The sequence below is a fragment of the Accipiter gentilis genome, chromosome 1, assembly GCF_929443795.1.
Source record: "Accipiter gentilis chromosome 1, bAccGen1.1, whole genome shotgun sequence".
NCBI classification, from domain to species: Eukaryota; Metazoa; Chordata; class Aves; order Accipitriformes; family Accipitridae; genus Astur; species Astur gentilis.
In genome coordinates, this window is record NC_064880.1 from 53,487,161 (window position 1) to 53,506,447 (window position 19,287).

General features: G+C 41.5%; 1 protein-coding gene across 4 annotated transcripts in view; it reads right to left on the minus strand.

Annotated features, from left to right (window-relative positions):
• CACNB4 (calcium voltage-gated channel auxiliary subunit beta 4) overlaps window positions 1–19,287 on the minus strand; it is a 109,975-nt gene that overhangs the window by 68,917 nt on the left and 21,771 nt on the right. The window lies entirely within an intron of this gene.

The window sequence follows — 19,287 nt, forward strand, 5'->3', positions numbered from 1 at the left end:
CTAGCAAGAGTCAGTCACGCAGTGAGGAAACTGCAAAGCCACCCCTTCACGTGTACGTCTCTTGACTTCCCATCTCGTGTGCTTTAAGCACTGAATATTTCTCGTTTCTAGAACGTCACAACTTGCAGTGGGCAAGTGTAACACTAGAGAATAGCCCTACGTGATAAAAAAGTAAATAAATAATAAAAAAGAATTACAGGGAAATAATTGACTTCCTATCCTTATGTCCTGGTTTCAGCTGGGATAGAGTTAACTGTCTTCCTAGTAGCTGGTACAGTGCTATGTTTTGAGTTCAGTATGCAAAGAACCTTGATAACACTGATGTTTTCAGTTGGTGCTCAGTAGCGTTTAGACTATAGTCAAGGATTTTTCAGCTTCTCATGGCCAGCCAGCAAGAAAGCTGGAGGGGCACAAGAAGTTGGCACAGGACACAGCCAGGGCAGCTGACCCAAACTGGCCAACGGTGTATTCCATACCATGGGACGTCCCATCTAGTATAGGAACTGGGAAGTGGGGGGGCAGGGAATCACCGCTCAGGGACTGGCGGGGTGTCGGTTGGCGGGTGGTGAGCAATTGCCCTGCGCATCATTTGTACATTCCAATCCTTTTATTACTACTGTTGTCATTTTATTACTGTTATCATTATCATTATTAGTTTCTTCTTTTCTGTTCTCTTAAACTGTTCTTATCTCAACCCAGGAGTTTCACTTTTTTTTCCCGATTTTCTCCCCCATCCCACTGGATGGGGGGAAGTGAGTGAGCGGCTGTGTGGTGCTTAGTTGCTGGCTGGGGTTAAACCACGACACCTTATTAAAACAATTATTTAAAATCTCATCTTCAGTGCAATCTGATCCAACATCTCCGTGTTCACAAACACTTCCTATTTGTCCTTTCCATTTGCTTCATCTACTATTCCTTCCAAAGGCTTATTTTAGTTCTGCAAAGTTACCACTAATCACTTGGGAAGTGTCCAACAGACATCTGAAGCAAAGCCAAAGGTGTTATTCTCCCCATATTCACAAATTCTTGCAAATTTCATCAAAGATTCCCCAAAGTTATTTTAAGTCTTATTCCCAATTTACTACTTTTCCTATGCCCTCCATGCATTCTTTGCTCCTGTCCATATAACCTCCTGGTTTGCAAAAGCTTATGTATCTACATATAGAGAAAGCATAGTCCCGCTGATGATCAAGAGAAGAACCTCATGGTTAAAGTTTAGGTCTCTTGAAGTGTTTTTCAGGATTGAGTCCTCAGTCTATGAGATCTTCCAAGGCACAGCAACTTCATCTCTAGCCCCGTGCAACAAGCTCATTGCCAATGTTAAACCAACAAACAAAACACAGCAAGTAGTTAATTAATAATGAATCTCTGATGGCTTTCCAGTGGTCTGTTTCAAACAAGACAGCACTTCTAAGTCAAACCGCTCCTCGTGGAACAGTTGTTCACATGACAGAAACTACAACTGATGCTAACCTGCTCCAACCTGGCCATCTTGACCAAGTGTGGAACAGCCCCAGAGACTGAGCAGCAGCAACTCCTCCTCCTGGGGGTTATCCTTCCAGTTACTTTGGGGCTGGAGAACACAGCCAGCATGTTTTGGGGCACTTCATGGTGGTTTGAGCAAGGCTGTTCAGATGGAGGAGATGTTTCAGCTTTTAAGATTGTCTTTAAAATTCTCATTAAACCCCCTATACAGGACTTAATGGATCAATTTTTAGGGCCCGTGCTACGGAGCAGGTCCCTTCCCCTCCCCACCTTGAAGATATGTGATGTTACTAATTTAAAGAAATAAATACATTATTGGTGGGAGACTATTGAAATTCAAAACAAGAAGGAATTTCTAAGTGCAACATCAGACTCATTTGTCAGCTCCACATAAAAAAAGGCCATGAAATCACAAGAAGAAAAAAAAAAAAATAGTGTCTCAACTTCACATAAATTTGTAATGAAATAATTTAATTCAGAAGTCAGAGGAATCACTATTTGATTTCCAGTACTTACATTTCACACTGCCCTTTTAAGACACAGAGGTTATTAGAAATATATATTTAATGACTCAACTTGAAAGGCTCCTAAAAGATGCTATAAAAATACACACAGCTCATTAAATAGGAATTGTACTTGAAAAAGATCTAAACATAAAGGACAGTCGCACAACTTACTTCAAGCATTTAACTTAGCTGCCTGAAGCACAGTGCTTAGGCTGTTCAGTTAGGGTAGGGGCTCTGAATCCCCCTCGAGCAGCCTCAGGTGACTTCTTCCCAATTTGCTTGAAGGGCTATGGGCAGGTATGGCAGTCCTGCCCCCACCCCGACACCTCCGCAGGGTCCTGCCCCTGCCCTCCCTGCCCACCGGGTACACCACCCTGCTGCCAGCACAAGGGCCGGGACGTGGGGGAGACCTGAACTGCCTGCCCTGCGACAGAGCGAACCTCAGTCACCTCAAACATACACATCTAATGCCCGTTTTCGTGGTCTAAGTTGGAGAAAATTATTAGAAGAGCAAAAAAAATACAGGAACCCCTGTATTTATAAGTTTTTTTCCCAGCCTAGAATGTGCCCAAAACACAAAAATACAAATACCTGTAATATAGAGGAACTCTAAATCAAAGACAGTTTTGAATGTTATGAGGGAATTTATCCAAGAAATACTCAACAGAAACTAACAGAGGTAGCACACAGAAGCAAGAGAGGAAGACAGCTGGCTCTTTGGAAGTTATCTGAACAGTAATCAGGCTCTCAAAAGATACTGAAGGAGCAGGAGGCTGGACGGAGCTCAGAAACAGGGAGCAAGGAGGGTTTGCAGAGGGGAGGATATACAGGCTAAAGAAAATAACTCAATTTATTTCAGTGACAAGCCATCACTATGCCACTGTTATCTGTAATGCAGGTATCTCTATACATGGCTGCTCGAGTATGGAGCATTATTCAGTAAAAGCATGTTATGTTATGTTTTTACAGTAAAGCACATTGTGTTACACTGGATATACGGGTGGGCAACTCTGTCAGCTTCCAGAAAGTCAAATCTCTTTAGTTTCAACTTATAGGATAGCTCAGCACAGGCAAAAAGGAAAGAGTACAACAGGGGAGACAGTCAAAAGCTTCTTTTTTAGGTGAGCTTCCCAAGGAGTGGTTCAAACGAACAAAAAAAAAAAATCCACTACATTAAAAGATGAGGGTCGCACATTAACTGAAGGTTTTGAGAGAACAAAATCATCCCTGGCCTGTTTCCAAAAGAGAATACAGATGATCTGATATTATTAGGCAGGGAATTCCACTGCCTCAGGCCACAGAGAAAGACTCTGGTACCTGTCATCTTCAGTCTGCACTTGGCTAACACTAAAGCAACTAGCATCCAAAAACCCATCAGTTTGTGTGTGTGCACATGCATAGCTGTGGGAGACCCGGTGAAAACACATAATGCATAAATGAGCTGAACTGAGTCTTTTTAAGGTCTAAACCTTTAAAATACTACTTTTTTCTTTTTTTTTAATGATCTCAGTTGCTGCATTACACATTATGTTTTTAACATTCATTTATGATATTAATCTTCAAAGACTAGTAAACAGGCATTTTCAAGCAGTCCAGTCTCTACTTTTACTAGGATTTAATCATGGGGTGTTGCAACCCTTATAAACATGTGGGCTATTCCTCACTGAGGATGGAGATCCTCTGATGATGTCAACAGGACCACTATGAAGTAGCTTGCACATGGATTTTCTGCAATATTGTATGCAAGGAGCGTATGTTGTCCTTTGATCTCAGTCCACAACTCCACGTGTTCCCAAAGGCACAGGAGATTTTGAAGGAGATGTAAAGAAAGACCAGAAAACAATCCAGTTTCTATAGGACCTACCCAATGCGTCTGTCAAGAACCAGGTTGTCCCGTCGCTGAAAGTCTCTGGTCTCAGACCTGATACATGGAGGAAGCTCTTTTTCTGTGCTTCCTTTTAATCTTGGGGTTGGAGAATGATCCTGCAAACATGTACCTGAAGACATCACTACCTATAGCTGCTGTTTCCATGTGGCTCCCTAAAATAAAACTGGCATTTGGAAAGAGTCTGCAAAAACATCTCATCACCAATAAGTCACTGAGGATGTAACACAGACTAACACATTTTCTTCTGGTCTCAAATAAGTGCAACATGTAGAAATTCTGCATAAAACAAGAGCACATAACTGATTAACTATACCTGCCCTCAAACACTATCTACCAAAAACTCTTCCTGAGCAGAAATCGGAACCACACAAGGAAACCCAGGGATTATTCCAAAGAAAGAATTCCCCCTGAAGTTAGGGGCCGTATAAGAGACTAGGCTCAATGTTCCTGGCATTTTGAACCAGCATTAACATTAAAGCCAAGACTTTATTACACCTTATTGAGGGTTCGGTAAGAGAAACGATTGGAAGTCAGAATATTTTGAGCATCCCACGGACCTCTGAAATACCTGGCTTCCTCCATATACCCTGATCCCACTAGAGATTATTCATATTCTCCTTTTTTATCAAAGCTAACCCTTTCTGAAGTACAAAGGAAGTCTCTTAGAGACCTGCATCCATACATTCCTGAATGTCAATTACGTAGTCATTTCTGAGCTATCCAAATGTGGGAATACTGTTTCTTCCCAGGGCATCAATTTTGTACAGAACCATACGAAATTTTATTGAAAGCCCAATCTAATGATTACACAATCAAATGACAGCACTTGTATGGTGCTTTTAGGAGATGTAGCAATGAACTATTTGCATAAACACACTAAAGTGCTATTTGAATAAATGCACAGTAACTAGATTGCCAAGTCAAGTAAATGCCTCAGCACTGCAGTGCGCAAAGCCAGAATGTAAGTCAGCAAGTTCTCTCTTTTCCGTACTTTAACAAATTTCGCTTCCACCTGGGATTTCACTGTTATTAACTCACTGCGAGTTGTGCAGCAGGACTGCAGGCCTTGATGCCTCTTTTCCTGCTACTGTGGAGGAGATAAGGATCGACAGGAATATTAATCCTGAAGCAACAAATCTCAACACGAACTCAGTGAAGAAAGACAGAAGTTCTTTATAACCTCTTCCTGCTCTGACAGTAAGGTTATGTTCCAGGACTCATAATATTACTTAGGGGTAATGAGACAGTATCCCTGCAGCAGGCAAGGGCATATTAACAAAAAGCATTAGTGGTTACATTAATAGCACATTTGGATATGAACCCACTCCTAAGCAGTTTTAAGCACACAGAAGACTCCAAAACCCGCAGCCTTCATCAGCATTCTTCATATGTAACATAAGCATTGGGTTTGATCTTCCATTGCCTGAATTCTGGGACCTGTTGAAGATTGCTCTCCCCCATATAATGCTGCTCTTGTTGAAATCAGCAAAACAGCCCAAGTATACATTTCATTAATATAAAGGAAAAGGACCGTCAGCATTCTCCAGCAATCCACCTAAGGCAGAACTTGCTTCCATCAGTTGGAAGGAGTCCAATTCCTTACTCTTCTAAGCTGTTTGGCATAGCCCAATTGCTTACCCCTTCTCCCTCTAAAGCAGTTTCTTTCTCTCATTCTCTCCCCTCCTCTGTTTTATAATATAGATTAGCTAAGCATCTGGTTCAGTAACAACAGCTGCTGCCTTGGGGTGGAGGTACGAATAAGATAACCTCTTGAGATCCCCACTAACCCTGTTTTCTAACATTTCACGAGCAATGAGAACTGGATGACATTTGTGGTATTTGGCAGTCCTCAAAGCTATCAGATGAGTAAGTATGTATTCATATTTCAAAAGAAAGAAGTATTGTGCTGTTTGGGATATGTCGTGGCACAGAGGATTCTGCACAATTAAAGGTTTTATTCAAAGAGACTACTGGATGGCATGCTTTAATTCTTTGAATTTCAAGTAATAAATTAGTCTGGTAGGGTCTAATTTGACAGTTCTTCTGGAGGAAGTGAGGTGCCACCTATTCTAAAACACATTTATCTGACACTGTTATATAAAGGCTGCTATAATTAAAGAGAGTGTGAAGACTTCATTGTCACTTTCTCTTGGTTTAAAGCACCTACAATGAGAGAGGTAACTGGGCTACATTTGTAGGTATCCTCTATATTTAACTAGTTGTGAAATTTCTTTCCTGCAGGCACTATGGAGATTTGCAAGAAGCTGAGCTGTGGGGAACTTGGAACCATAGCTACAGCCTTCCACAGTTTTTGATAAAGAAGAGTAGATTATCTCCACCTCCTGAGGCAGATATGAATGTGCTCTGAGGTTTTAATAACTCAAGCCAACTCTAATTGTGGCTTCCACTGGTGCACGATATTGAGCGAAGCAAATCCAAAATTACCTGCGAAATGTTGCAAGACATAGCCCATAGCCATACCACTGTATTAACGTAGGTCTCCCTTTTAAAGACTTGGAACTTGAAATGAAGTACCTACACTGATACGTGGGCAGCTGAGCAGTCATGGTGAGATTCACAGAGACTGAACACACAGAGATCTCTCTCCAGCAAAACTCCCATCGATCAGCAGCTCTCAGCATCCACCAGGCTGCTACTGGCTGAAGGTCCAAAATACTGTGTGACACTAGAGGTACTAACCCAAAAAGACAAAGTGGTTTTATGGCCAGAACCATGTAATATTTTTTTGTCGGAAGGAAGATAGCGGGGTTCTGGTTTTAGAGAAGATACACAGTTTTATCTTCCATGCCAAAAACCATCTGGGCCAAACGATTAAGCATTTGTTTTATTTCTTATTTTAAGCTTCTCTTCTTTTCATATGAATGATAATCAATCTCCTTAACTGCCGTTAAGTGCTGATGCTGAGTGTTGCTGTATACCACTTTAGATGAAACGATGGGAAACTATCAATAAAAGCCAATTACAAAGTTTATGGGAAGCTGGTGATATTTTACCCAAGTGGTGGAAGTCATCACTGCATTCTGGAAAGCCTCATCAGTACTGCAACACACACAAGACACGCACACAAGAGAGCAAAAATCATCCACCCGGGGCTGATAAAAGCAAAGTTGCAGGGAGCCTGTAATGGGGGAAGGAGCACTGCAAGTGTACGGCCATGGTGACCGGGAATGTACATCACATCCAACCACAGCTGTTTGTTTAACACTCTGCATACGGATCATCTCCAGATCTTCAGCATCATCCGATACCCATTATAGCAAAAGTGTATTAGCTGGTGGCAGTAATAAGCTGCTACCCTAAGTAAGTTCATCAAAATCCCAAACTCTTGAGGTAGAGTATGTCACAAAGGCTACAGAGCAATAAACATAAAGATTTTCCAATCTCATAAAAGACATACAGCCCAGAAAGCTCCTGGTCAGTGTTAAATTCCCAGATACATTCAAATATTTGTAGCTTTAACAGTATACATTCATAAAAAGGTTACTTTAAGTATATTTTTGATAAATTAAAACTATCAAGTAATAGTTCTTTGGGGAAAACAAAGCCTTGACTGAGCAGTTGGAGCTGGACAAAGACAAACCTGCTAGCTAAAATGAAATGCCACCTTCTGTAAAAAACATAGTCTCGCTGGAGATTTTTTTTTTCTTTAGATAGAAATTGTAGTTTTACTATTTTATTTTTTATTTAGGGTAGCAGACTAGGACAAAGGGTGTCTTCAAAGGAGTCAGACAAAAAGTTTTGAAATCCTAGTGCTGAGAAGAATTTGTTGTTCTTGTTAAGAGGCTAAAGGAAGAAATAAATAAATAAAACTACGCAAACGTGACACAAATTCATCTATAGTTTGCTGCTTCTCCTTGGGATTTTACAGGGATGGCTTGAGTAGCCTGTTGATTTTATTGCATTTTCATATGCTTTATAATCCAATTACCATATACTGCAACACAGCACTTTGAATTTCATGGCAAGGGACTATAGGAAACTCTTCAGTTCATTTCAGTAGATTTCCATGACACCCATCCAAGTGGAGAAACTGATCCAGAAACAACAGATCAATGAATGAGGAACCACTTATCCAACCTGATTTCTTTAAATATTTAGTCAGGACCAAGTTCAGAAAAAACAAGATTCAAGGATTTGGCTCGGCATATTTAAGTAAGTTGAGTTCTTGCCTGTAAAGTCTCTGGGAGACGTTTTCTTATCTACCTGATGAAACGATGACTCTGTGATACTCTTACCATCCAGAAGTAGAACACAAAATCTGCGTAAAAAATTCTGAAAATGATGACTGCTTATCATCATTATGGGGCTCTTCTGGAACAGGTAAGACAGTAAAAGAATCCTCAAAAATATTTCTAACATGTCTCCGTTTGAGAGGTTCGCTCCCTTCCATCGGTAATTCTTCCTCCTTGAAGGAAACAAATGCCACCATTTCCAGAAGGAGGACTAAGGGCCTTAGTCAAATTTGCCAACAGCCACTTTGTGCTAGGCAGGATGGCTCAAAACAGACACCGAGCAGCCAAAACGTCACCCCTCTTCCTTCCACAGTCTACTCTTGCTGCAGGGAAACCTCATGCCAGGTGGGGTCTGCACCAGCAGATCCAGGTACAGCAGTGACTTGGGACGGGACAAGAGTTCAGGGATCCCCAGGCACCGCTACCCTCTAGCAAAGTCAGGTGGGAATATGGGATGAATTGAGTCATCTGTGCTCTGCTCAGGGTGATAAACACCTGCAATCCTCACTTAATTCATTCAGCATCTCAAAATACTCCACATGCCAGCAGCACGGTATGAGTCCTTTTACAAATCTGAGGCAGTTAGAAATGACTAAAAATACCTTCTGCCTTTTCCTTACAAAAGAGAACAATAGTAATTATAAAAAGCCTTGCAGCAGCAGAGCCCATCTTTGTGCTACAGGTATGAAAAACCCTATGTGTAAAAGGGGTTTGATGCATTGAGGAGCTACTAAAATAGCATAGAATAGAATCTGTTTCTCAGCTTTTAGGCAAAGATGTTTGAACCCATCAGTAAACCTTCAAAATTCCCAGTTTGAAATGATGCACCAGTGCATGTGATGTTAGGTTGTAATTCTGTGAAAGCTCAGGTATAGTTCAGAAGCTTGATGAGATCAAGTAATTTCTGATGCTCTGAACACTTACACAAATACTCATATTTTTTTCCTCTCTTTCATGCAGTTGTAAGACATGTGTTTTCCCTAGTTTCTCAAACCCTGCAGTCATGCATAAAAAAAGAACAGAATGATTAGTTTATTCTGGCCTTTGACAACATCCTTACAGAGACTACTTTAAAAAAAACCCAAACCCTAAATAGACTGGTGAGAGGGAAGTTCTGTCCTAGATCTAAAACTGCCTATGAGACAGGAAACAAAAAGTAGGAATAAATGGAGAAGGATCAATATTTAGGGTCTAATATTTGCTATGGTCCAAAAAAAAAAGTGTCCATTACAATAGCAACATTCTTGCATGAAATCGAGTCATCTGAGAGTACGTATGGAAAAAAATCAGCTTGAACAGCTAAGCTTGACACAGTTACAAGCAGAAAACAGAATATTATAATTGGAAGTGTTGAGAATAATAAATAATGGCAGCTCTGCCATCACTGCCTATAATCATTATGAGGAATAGAGAAGCAGATCAGAACCACACGTTCTCAGAATTTAATTCAATATCCAGATGAGGGAGCACACAATTAAAGGGTGATAAAAATCAAAATTTATAAAAGGAGATATTTATCCAAACTGTAGAAAAATTCCAGACTCTTAAAATAAATGATGGAACCAAAAACTTGTAAGCCTATCCTTAAAAAAAAGGATTGGACATTTATTTGAATACTGCAACTACTGTAGCTCTACATGTTCTGCTTAGCAAAATTTGAAGGGATATAGTCAAGCTTTGCTTTCAGCCTTGATCCCTTGGCAGGGACAGGCTTCAGAAGAAACCTAATATTGTTGACAGCTTATTCTATACGTGTTTTCCACTGCATTTTATTCTCCAAAAATATCTGCCATTAGCTGCTGTGATGGGCAGAATACTAGATTAGACTCACATTCACTCTATTCAAATACGGTAGTTATTACTTTCTACAACAGTGACCCCTGTGCAGCCAAAAGGTAACCCAGCCTTTTAGGTCTAGACCAGAAACTTATAAGCATTATTTTCAGACACATTAATGCAATGATGAAAAATTGGTTTTATTCCAGTTCAGACTAGAAATAAAATTATGACTTGAACTCTCATTACTGCTATTAAACATTATACTACAGTAAAACATATCAAATGTCTTAGTAGTGACTATTGCTGCCACCTCTTGGTTCAGCAGAATAAAAATAGCAGAATAAGATTACAAAGTAGTGTTCTGCAGATGGAGTGTATGTATGAGGAGCTTTCATTAATCTCCAACATGACTTGCACAGTCAGAAATTTGGCCCCTGGAAATCTGTGGGTTTAGGATGGCTTTCCAAACCTAGCTGGTACTGGGATACTCTCAAGTCACTTCTGTTGGCTTTGACCAGAGTAGAGTTGGCTGGACATGGAGCAAATCTAGAGGAAAAAAAAGACACATTTTGATTTTATCATTCAAGTTCTCCTTGGAACTGCATCAATGAATGCAGCTCCTTCACATTTGGAGCGTGACACCAGAAACATGGCCACAATACAAGCCATAGTGGTACGCTGCTGTACCCAACGGCTGTTTCACCCAGGAAGCAAGAGAGGACTCATTCAGAAGTTCAGACTAGAGTGATCAAGTTTGACCTCCTGTAAGTTGTAGACCAAAGAATTTCACCTACACAGCACAGCCCTTAACTGAGACCTACAAATTTGTGTTAGGAAAAATAATTTATACTAGGTGAACAGAAGTTCCCAGGAAGGTATCTGGTCTCAATTTGAAGACATCAAGAAAAGGACAGTCCACAGCTTCCCTTTGCTTCAGACGTTCATCAACCCCACCATTAAAATGCAGCTGACAGCTACCATTAGGGAGCTCAGTTCAGAGATTTTAACCTCTGATTTTTGGGAACAGTTGCCTTCATTCAGTTTAAAGTACCTGAACAAAGGTTACTGGAGATAGTTATTCCCTTAACATAACATAGGCAGTTCACCAGTAAAAATGCTGCTGAAACTTGCTCCATTTCTCTAATTACTTGAATAAAGAGACAAGATTTGGAGCATTAAAATGGCACTTCCACACTTCAACAAAAGACGTGTTTCTGAGAAACATAATGCGTGTTTTATGCTCACCTTTGTGAGACGACTTCTGGCCTTGTTTTTCTCACCATCCATCTGTTCAATGTACGCTTAAGATTACTCTCCTTCAGACTGTATTTTTGCAGCCGATTAGCATTTTATTTTCTGCCCACATTCATAACCTGCCAAGATGCCTTTCAATTAGTCCTCTGTCCTGACAGGTAGTATGACAGCTGCTGGCCAACGAACCGGAGGATTTCGAGATTATAAGGAGAAGTTTTTACCAAGAAACCGAAAAGCCCACCAGTTCTACTGGATGCGGGTCTGGACTCCCAAGGTCTTCAGTTCACACAGGCAGTGCTCCCAGGTCTGAGGTCCACCCTGGGTAGCCATGATGTGGTTCAACACCTGGTGCCTGACCTGCTGAGCCTCCAGAGTCCCCAAGCTTGGGCCAAAACAGGAGCATGGTGCAGGGGCACAGCTAGCCCCAGCGAGGGACCACGGCAGCGCCAAGTCCCAAGCCACAGAGTAGTCCTCCTGAGGAAGCTCTGGGACTGTGGCTATTCTACAGGACAAGGAACGCTTTCCAGTTCCTGGTTCCAGCTGTGTTTCCTACCCTCAGGACAACTTCATATCAAAACGAAATCCACCCAGACATCACCAGTCTCCCTGCCGCCTTCTCCCCAGCTGCACCACTTTCTGGGCACACCAGCCATCACTCACTCCGACTGCTTTTAATCTGGACATCTGGGGACCATGGTGTGATACAGGATACAGCGGCCACTACAAGTCTACACGTGGCCAGAAGGTATCAGATACCTGTCTCAGGAGTAGCCCACCCAAAAGGTAACCTGTCTTGCATCCAGCAAAACCCACTGGTCTTTCTGGTCGTCCATTTCAGACGTGACTGTATTTCTCAGAAAACTGTTCCACTGGAAGATTCTGAGTCTATAGTTATGACTCCTCTCCATCAACTCCTGTCTTGATCTTGTGTATCACACATGAAGGTGGGCAGCCCAGGTGAAGGGAATTCCATGCTCACCCCCGTTCCACACCACTCCACGCATTGCTTCACCCCTTCTCAACAATACAGCATCTCTCCCCAACGCAAGCTGAACTCCTTTTGCTTCCCACCCAGCCTGGATATAACTCAGCCAAGGGGTTCCAGCCTAGATCCGGGCAGGATGGAAGTAGGGCACTGCGGAAGTAACAGAGGCAAGGGGAAGTGATAGGGAAGGATGTAGCTATGATCCCTGACCAAAAAAAACACAAAGCAGAAATCACTAAATATTTGCAGAGTAACTGAAATTTTAAGACACAGCACTGTATGCATTACATAAAAATGAAGCAGGGAAAGTTCACCATGAAAAATAAATAAATAAATAGTACTCTTCCTGCCTAATGGAAAGATGTAGAAGGGCTCACTGCTTACTCTGCAGATTAATCAGAGAGGTGAATTGATTGAAACAAAGGCTGAAGCACTGCATGGTTTTGAACACAAAAGCAACAAATGAATGGTGAGAGAATGCTGAGTCAGCATTTCCCTGCTTCTTCAGCCACCTTTGTGTGTGATGCTCCTTGTATTTCTGTGTTGGTATTCCAGGGGACAGTCCTTCAAGCAGGTGTTAACGGGTAGCACCTTATAGCTAAGGAATTTAACCCAAGTTCAATATAGCAGCCTTACAGACTTAGTCATGGAAAAAAACCATAAAAATAAAAGACTTCATTAAATGTCGTCAATACTTTTCATAGTAGCAGTAAGCAAGCATTAAAGATTTAACAGGTTCTTTTGTCAGTGGACTTATTCCTTCCCACATACATGTGCACCAGCTCTCCCCACTGAATTTGAAAGCTCCAAATTCTTCTTCGTGCAGCTAATTTGGTTTTATTCATCTTTTGAAGAACCCACCTAAATCTTGGGGGTGGAAAAGTAGGTGGTAAGGGCATAGGTGACAAAGGAATAGCAGCGAGCTGAATTACACTCTGAACTGTGAATATCTAGCTCAATAGGTGAAGCTTGATGGGTCTGACACATTCATGAGAACATTTTCTTAAAATGCCAGATGTCTTTAATTCTATGCAGATTGTAAAACAAACATTTGAATGCCTTCATCTTACGTGAGCAGTAATGTAAAGGTAATGAGAATATTCCTAATACCTGCAAACAATTTTTCCTCTCCCCTCTGAGCATTAACAGACATAAGCTCCCAAATTTTTTTTTCCATCTTTCTAATGTCCGTAATGCAGACTAAACCATCAATTTTTAGAAATTGAGAAGCTACTTCCAGATAAAGCTTTTGGTGTAGCCAAGACTTAATGGGCACAGTTTGCCAACCACAAACAAATAGCAAACAACCCCAAAGTATTGTCAGATGCAGTATCATCTTCGCAGGTAATTTACAGTACAGGCAATCCATTCATAAGCCCCTTAAATACATTTAATGAATGGAACAAGCACATTATGGCCATTTGTGGCACACGTATACTTCACGCGTACTGTGCCATCTTCTTGTTTCAAATGAGCTGTCTTTGGTCTCTGCTGAGACTTGAAGTCGGACACCTGAAACAAGTGTCAATTAATGGTAGGTGCAGTAGTTACCAGCTCTAGAGACCTGGCTTTTAGCGTTTCTGATAGACCACTGAATATATGCGTGAGCAAGACAAACACGCTTACCAGCCTAGGCTGGATTTGGTCCAATAACCCAAAAAATTAAAAGCTGTAGTCTTTGCGAGAACGCTAAATTGCTAACTTGCTTCTGCTATTACAAAGCAATACAAATCACTTAAAATAACCTTGTAGAATGAGGAAATGGCACCACACTAAGTGTACCGTGGGAAAAACAGCTTTATGCTTGCCCAGTATCCTTCATTAAGCAAATCCAAGGGAGGAAAGTATATCAAGAATCTCTTCATAAGAAGAGCACCATGTGGTTTCTGTTAAGTTAGGAAGTACAGACAAACCGGCTTCCACATCAGTGTTTTAGGCAGAGTGAAAACATACCCTGAACTTGAGCTTCCGTTCTGCGTCAAGTCTTAGAGATATGATGTAAAAGTGAGTTTTCAAAGGTTTCACGGATTATGCTCTTACAACTACATTTCAACCTCACTGACCATTTTCTGAGCATCCACTGCCTCAAACAGAACTGTGCATAAACCCACCCTCTGTATGGCTTGTGAACATACTGGCAAGTAAAATAATTGGAGGACATGAAAGAAAGAATGCATTCCTGTTATGCTTCACTGATCACAAACAAACAGATAAATAAAAATACACAAGTATGCACCCACTAAATTCATCTTCTGCAGTCATCAGTGAAACAAGATCCTTCCCATTCTCCTCCTGCTAGAACAATTAAGTTTTTCAGCATCTATTTTTAAGCACTGGATAATTCTAGTCCATTCAGGCTCCTTTCCTCCCAGGGCTCAGGTTTGCTGCTCCAACTGACCCCGGCTCCCCGCAGCCTCCTCCCAGGCCTCCCCCACGCACCCTCCTCTAGCTCATGGGCCATCCCCAGCACTAACACTTCTATCACCTCCACACTTTTCAAGAGCCACATCTGTTACAGCTGGGGTTTTTTGCCAGGGGAGACTCTAGTTGCTTTGCAGCATGAAAACCTTGTTTGTTTACGGGTTCAGTGCTACCAACCTCTCCCCATTCCCTGCCTGCCTCTCCATCACGGGGACTTCGGACCCACCGTGGGGCAAGAGAAGGGTTTTCTGCATCACCTTCTGCAGTGGCATCCCCAAAGCCCCTGCCACAGCCTTTAACATCGGAGCTGCCCCCGCCACCAGCAGCTCTCCTGCAGGTAACATCATTCTCTGTCAGGTCTGCATAGGCTAGGCTCATGCTCTCAATCAAAAAGCCAGGAAGGCATTATCAGGATGCCCTGATACCTTCCTCTGCAGCTACACTGGGGAATGACTCATAGCAGAAAGCTCATATTTTTACACCAATGATGAGTAAAACATGTACAGGATGAGAAAGTCTTTCAGTTGTACCATGAGTGCTATGACATTGAATGCCTTCATTAACACTTCAATTTCTGGAGAAAGAAGAATATTGAAAATAAATAAATAAATCTTGGCTTTAATGCAAAAGCTTCTGGCCAACACAATTGGGGAAAACTGCCTTAAAAAAAAAAAATCACAGTGGCAAACCACTTTAAAATAAATATACCCCATATGCACAGGCATAAAGTGAATCCAAATCAGCTATTTTGAAACCAACTGAAGTCAGCTTTATTTCTGAGAGTCAACACTCAATTCCTAAATTCTTGGAGCTGTCCAACCCTCACAGATGACATCTCCATGAGATCCTTTTAGCCCAATCGATCATACAGCTCAAGTTTCTGCAAGTCCAGAGCTATAAACTGGAGCTACAGGAAGCACTGCATAGAACTTAATAGCTGTGCCTTCAAGATGCACCTAAAAATAGGCTGCTTTGCTAACCTGGGAATTCTGCCTGTAACAGCCACTTGTCCTCCCTTACTAATTGCCGTTAGTCAGAAAAGTCAAAAATATATAGCACATGTTATGCAAAGCAAAAGGTTAGTTATTCTGTGAGAGAGATGCTCCTAGCAAGATCACTCTTTGCCTTTTCCTAGGAGGATTCACAGTGTTACAACACAACTGCAATTAAAAAGGGAAGCGCCTCCATTTTAAGGATTTCTTTATCAAAATCTATAGTACACATCAGTTAATAAGGGATAAACCCCTGTTTTTCTTATGCTAAGTGGCCTTATACTGCTATTTTGAATGTGGGTTACCATGGTAATCAGCAGAATCTAGAATGAATTTGTTTCGTCATAATTGCTGCATAATTTTGTGCAAACAGCTAAATACTATCTTACTATTTCTACCAGATCAACTCCGTAGCTGGGGCTTTCATGAAGCTCATGATTTAATGAACAAGCCATGACAAAATATGGTGAATGAAAGCAATTATAATTATTTAGAACAACTGAGCCTGAGTACTGCAAGTGTGCAGGAGTGTTTATTAGTGTTTTCATGATTAAAAACAATTCCATCTTTAGGGCTTCTTCAGAATTTTCCCTGTGCTCTCTGATGTTGGGGGAGAAAGCAGAGAGATTTGCACATCAGCATACTGAGTTTGGAGCTCCAAGAAGACAAAAGCAAAGGAGGAGCCAGCTCCAAGATCCCCCCCAGCTTGCCCAGTTCTACCAGTCCAGGAGACAAAGAGAAGATAGCCCTACCCCACACACCCAGGACATGCTGGAAATGCTACAGGCTGCCCTAAAAATGTACAGACACAGACAGTTGGAAAGCACTTATCAACAGAGCTCATGAATTCCCAGTTGAATAACCTTTTATTAAAGGGACTAGTTGGTGCCCAAAGCAATAAATTACTGAATTTGAGCCACCACATTACTCTGAGGCTTCAAGGACGTGATATAACCCAGCACAGTAAGGGCATAGATTTTTGTATTTAATCATAAATCTATAAAGTCATCATGCAGAAGGAGGCCTTCTCCTCTGCTAGTTGCCATGTGCATTGTCCATGACCAAGCAAGCTTGGATATAGGGGAGAAAAAAAAAAACCCAAACACCAAAAAACCCACAAAAAAAGCCCCCACAGCAAAAACACCTGGTCAGGAGTAGATAGCTAGACATGGAAAATTTCAGGGCGTGGCACAGGGGGGAAGCTGTGATTCAGACACAGCGATGTGCTGTTACCTTGGCTTCCAGGGTGAAAATAAGGCAGTGACACTGTCCCCACAGAAATACCAAGCACAGCGTGGTGGGAATAACCTCCTTTTCCCTATTAAAGATCTTTCAGTACAGCACATCAAGGGATGGGCCTGCAGTCTACTGGGAAAAGTACACCACTCAAGTACTGGTTTTATCAGATTTCTCACAATTTTATATTGCCAAAACAGCAGAAACAGGGTCGTTTGCATTAGCAAATCTGGCTGCTTTTACCAATTTTTTTTTTTTACAATTTAATCTGGAAGAAAAACCAAGAGTTTATAGTCTGGGGGAAAAAAAAAAAAAGAAAGAAAATTAAAAATCTGGTTTTAATTTGCATAACTCCAAATCTCAGCAATGCCACCATACATTACAGCTCCCTACCATGTTGCTCAGTGGGTATTTATATATCTAAGCACATCAGCATATCACATTGCCGTAAGCTAAACAAACCAGGCACAACAAGTGCTGCATTCCAGCCCCTTGCTTTTTATGAGCTTCAGATGCAGAGGTTTAACAGTAAATTAGGTGTATATTTGTGGTCTGATAGCATGTAATTTTCTTCCTCTAAACGTGTGTACTATAATTCTCATCCTTTACTCTTAGGACAAATATTTTTATGAAACTGTGTCAGCCCAGCACCAATGCGCTCTTGTGCAGGCACTGTAAGGTGGCAAAAAAAAATAATCAATAAGCACTTTTGAGTAAAACCCATCAAAATTAAACAATTATTAGTTGTGGTATAAATAGAAAACCAAAAGCCAAATGCTTGAACATGCATTCAGAGGAGTACACACCAAAAGATTATTCCTCAGTTCCCATTCATCAGTGGCTTTAACATTGCAGGTTTTTGTAAGTGAAGCTTTAGGAGGTTGAGAGCTTCAGACAGCTGGCGATACAGATGTCAGCTGTCTAAAATACAGTGCTAGCATTAGTTGGGCAAGTCGGCAGAGCGCTGGACATCTCATTAGGAGCAGGAGTCCTGGCCATGAACCAGAGATGACAGACATTGCAGGGACAGGCTGCGAGGAGCCCTCGGTGTGAAGACAAGGGGGTTATATTTGCTTGGCACTGAGAAAGAGATGTACAGGAGAACACGTGTCAGTGGAGTCCTAAATGAGGAACTGAAGAAGCGATTTTTATTGCATGCCCAAAGAATGCTAATTCATCATAGAAAACTTCTTTTTAACACATCTCCCCTTCAGAGGACACATTTCAAAGAGCACACAGTGCCGTTGTTTGTCTTCGCACCTTTTAAAATGTCTTTATCCACCCAGAAGAGGTTTTTTGTTTCTTTGTTTTTAATCTGTGGGTTTGCCCACTAAGTACAGGAAGACAACAGAGAGTGCAGATGACAGAAGGGGGAAAGAAAAAGAAAACAACAAAAAAAATCAAAACTGTCTCTGTCTGGGAGATACATGACAGTTATCAGAATCAGGCTCCTTACCCACTTGAGTTTAAGTAGGATCAGCTTCCTTGGGCACCTAGAAAACAGACCACAGCTTACGTGGTGGCCTGTTGTGAACAGTGGGTACCTATGAAGAACATGCTCTTTCCAGGAAAAAGACTTAATGTGGAAAATAAAGAAGAGCAGAAGAGTCCACCCGAGTGGCTTAAGAGGACAGAAACTTTTCCATTTGTGTACGAACACAGGGTTTCTATCCGACAGCCTAACCTGCAGACAGGAGGAAACGGGCTTGGGATGAAGGCAGGCAAGGGGAAGACGTCTGGTATAGCAACCATCAAATGGTTGCATGATGTTACCGTCTCTTACAGTTTCCATCATCAATCCAAGATGCTGCATGAAAAGCATCTTGACTATATCTTATATAACATTAATACTTGATATATCAAGTCATTACATATGACTAGCCCTTAGATACCATTTTGCGTGTGGAAGGTAAAAATCCACCCTGTTCATACGCAGTTAGCCACGCATATTAGTCATTTGCGTGCATTTATTGAGAGGTGCTGAAAAAGCAAAATCTTTATCATTAGGATCCCCATTAGAGTTGTAGGGGTAGAAACTGAGTCAGAAGAGAAAGGCAGAGGCTGCAGTGTCAGCATTTGTCAGTTCTGAGAGCTGGGGAGCTCTGTGTGGCCAGAGCCAGAGCCTGCCTTGGCAAAGGCCAAAGTGTTTCTCACACGGAAACATGCACACGACTATAAAGAAGCACTTTTGGTGGCTGGTGGAGGTTTTTTTTATTTGGAGGGGTTTCTTTTGCAGCTCAGTTCACGTAGCCACGAAGTGCTGTGAATCCTGCCCAGAAATTATGATCAACATCCCTCTTTTGTGGCTTAGTGGTACAGGAAGTATTTCATTTAAGAAGTTAACAGATGCTTTGTAATTGTTGAGTGTTTGCTTTGTCTCGTGCATCCTGCAAGCTCAACACCTACAAATGTAAATTCAAAGCAAGAGTGAGAACTTGTATCTTTCTTACCTGGGGACAAAAATCAGAAATTCCTGGAAGCAACACTC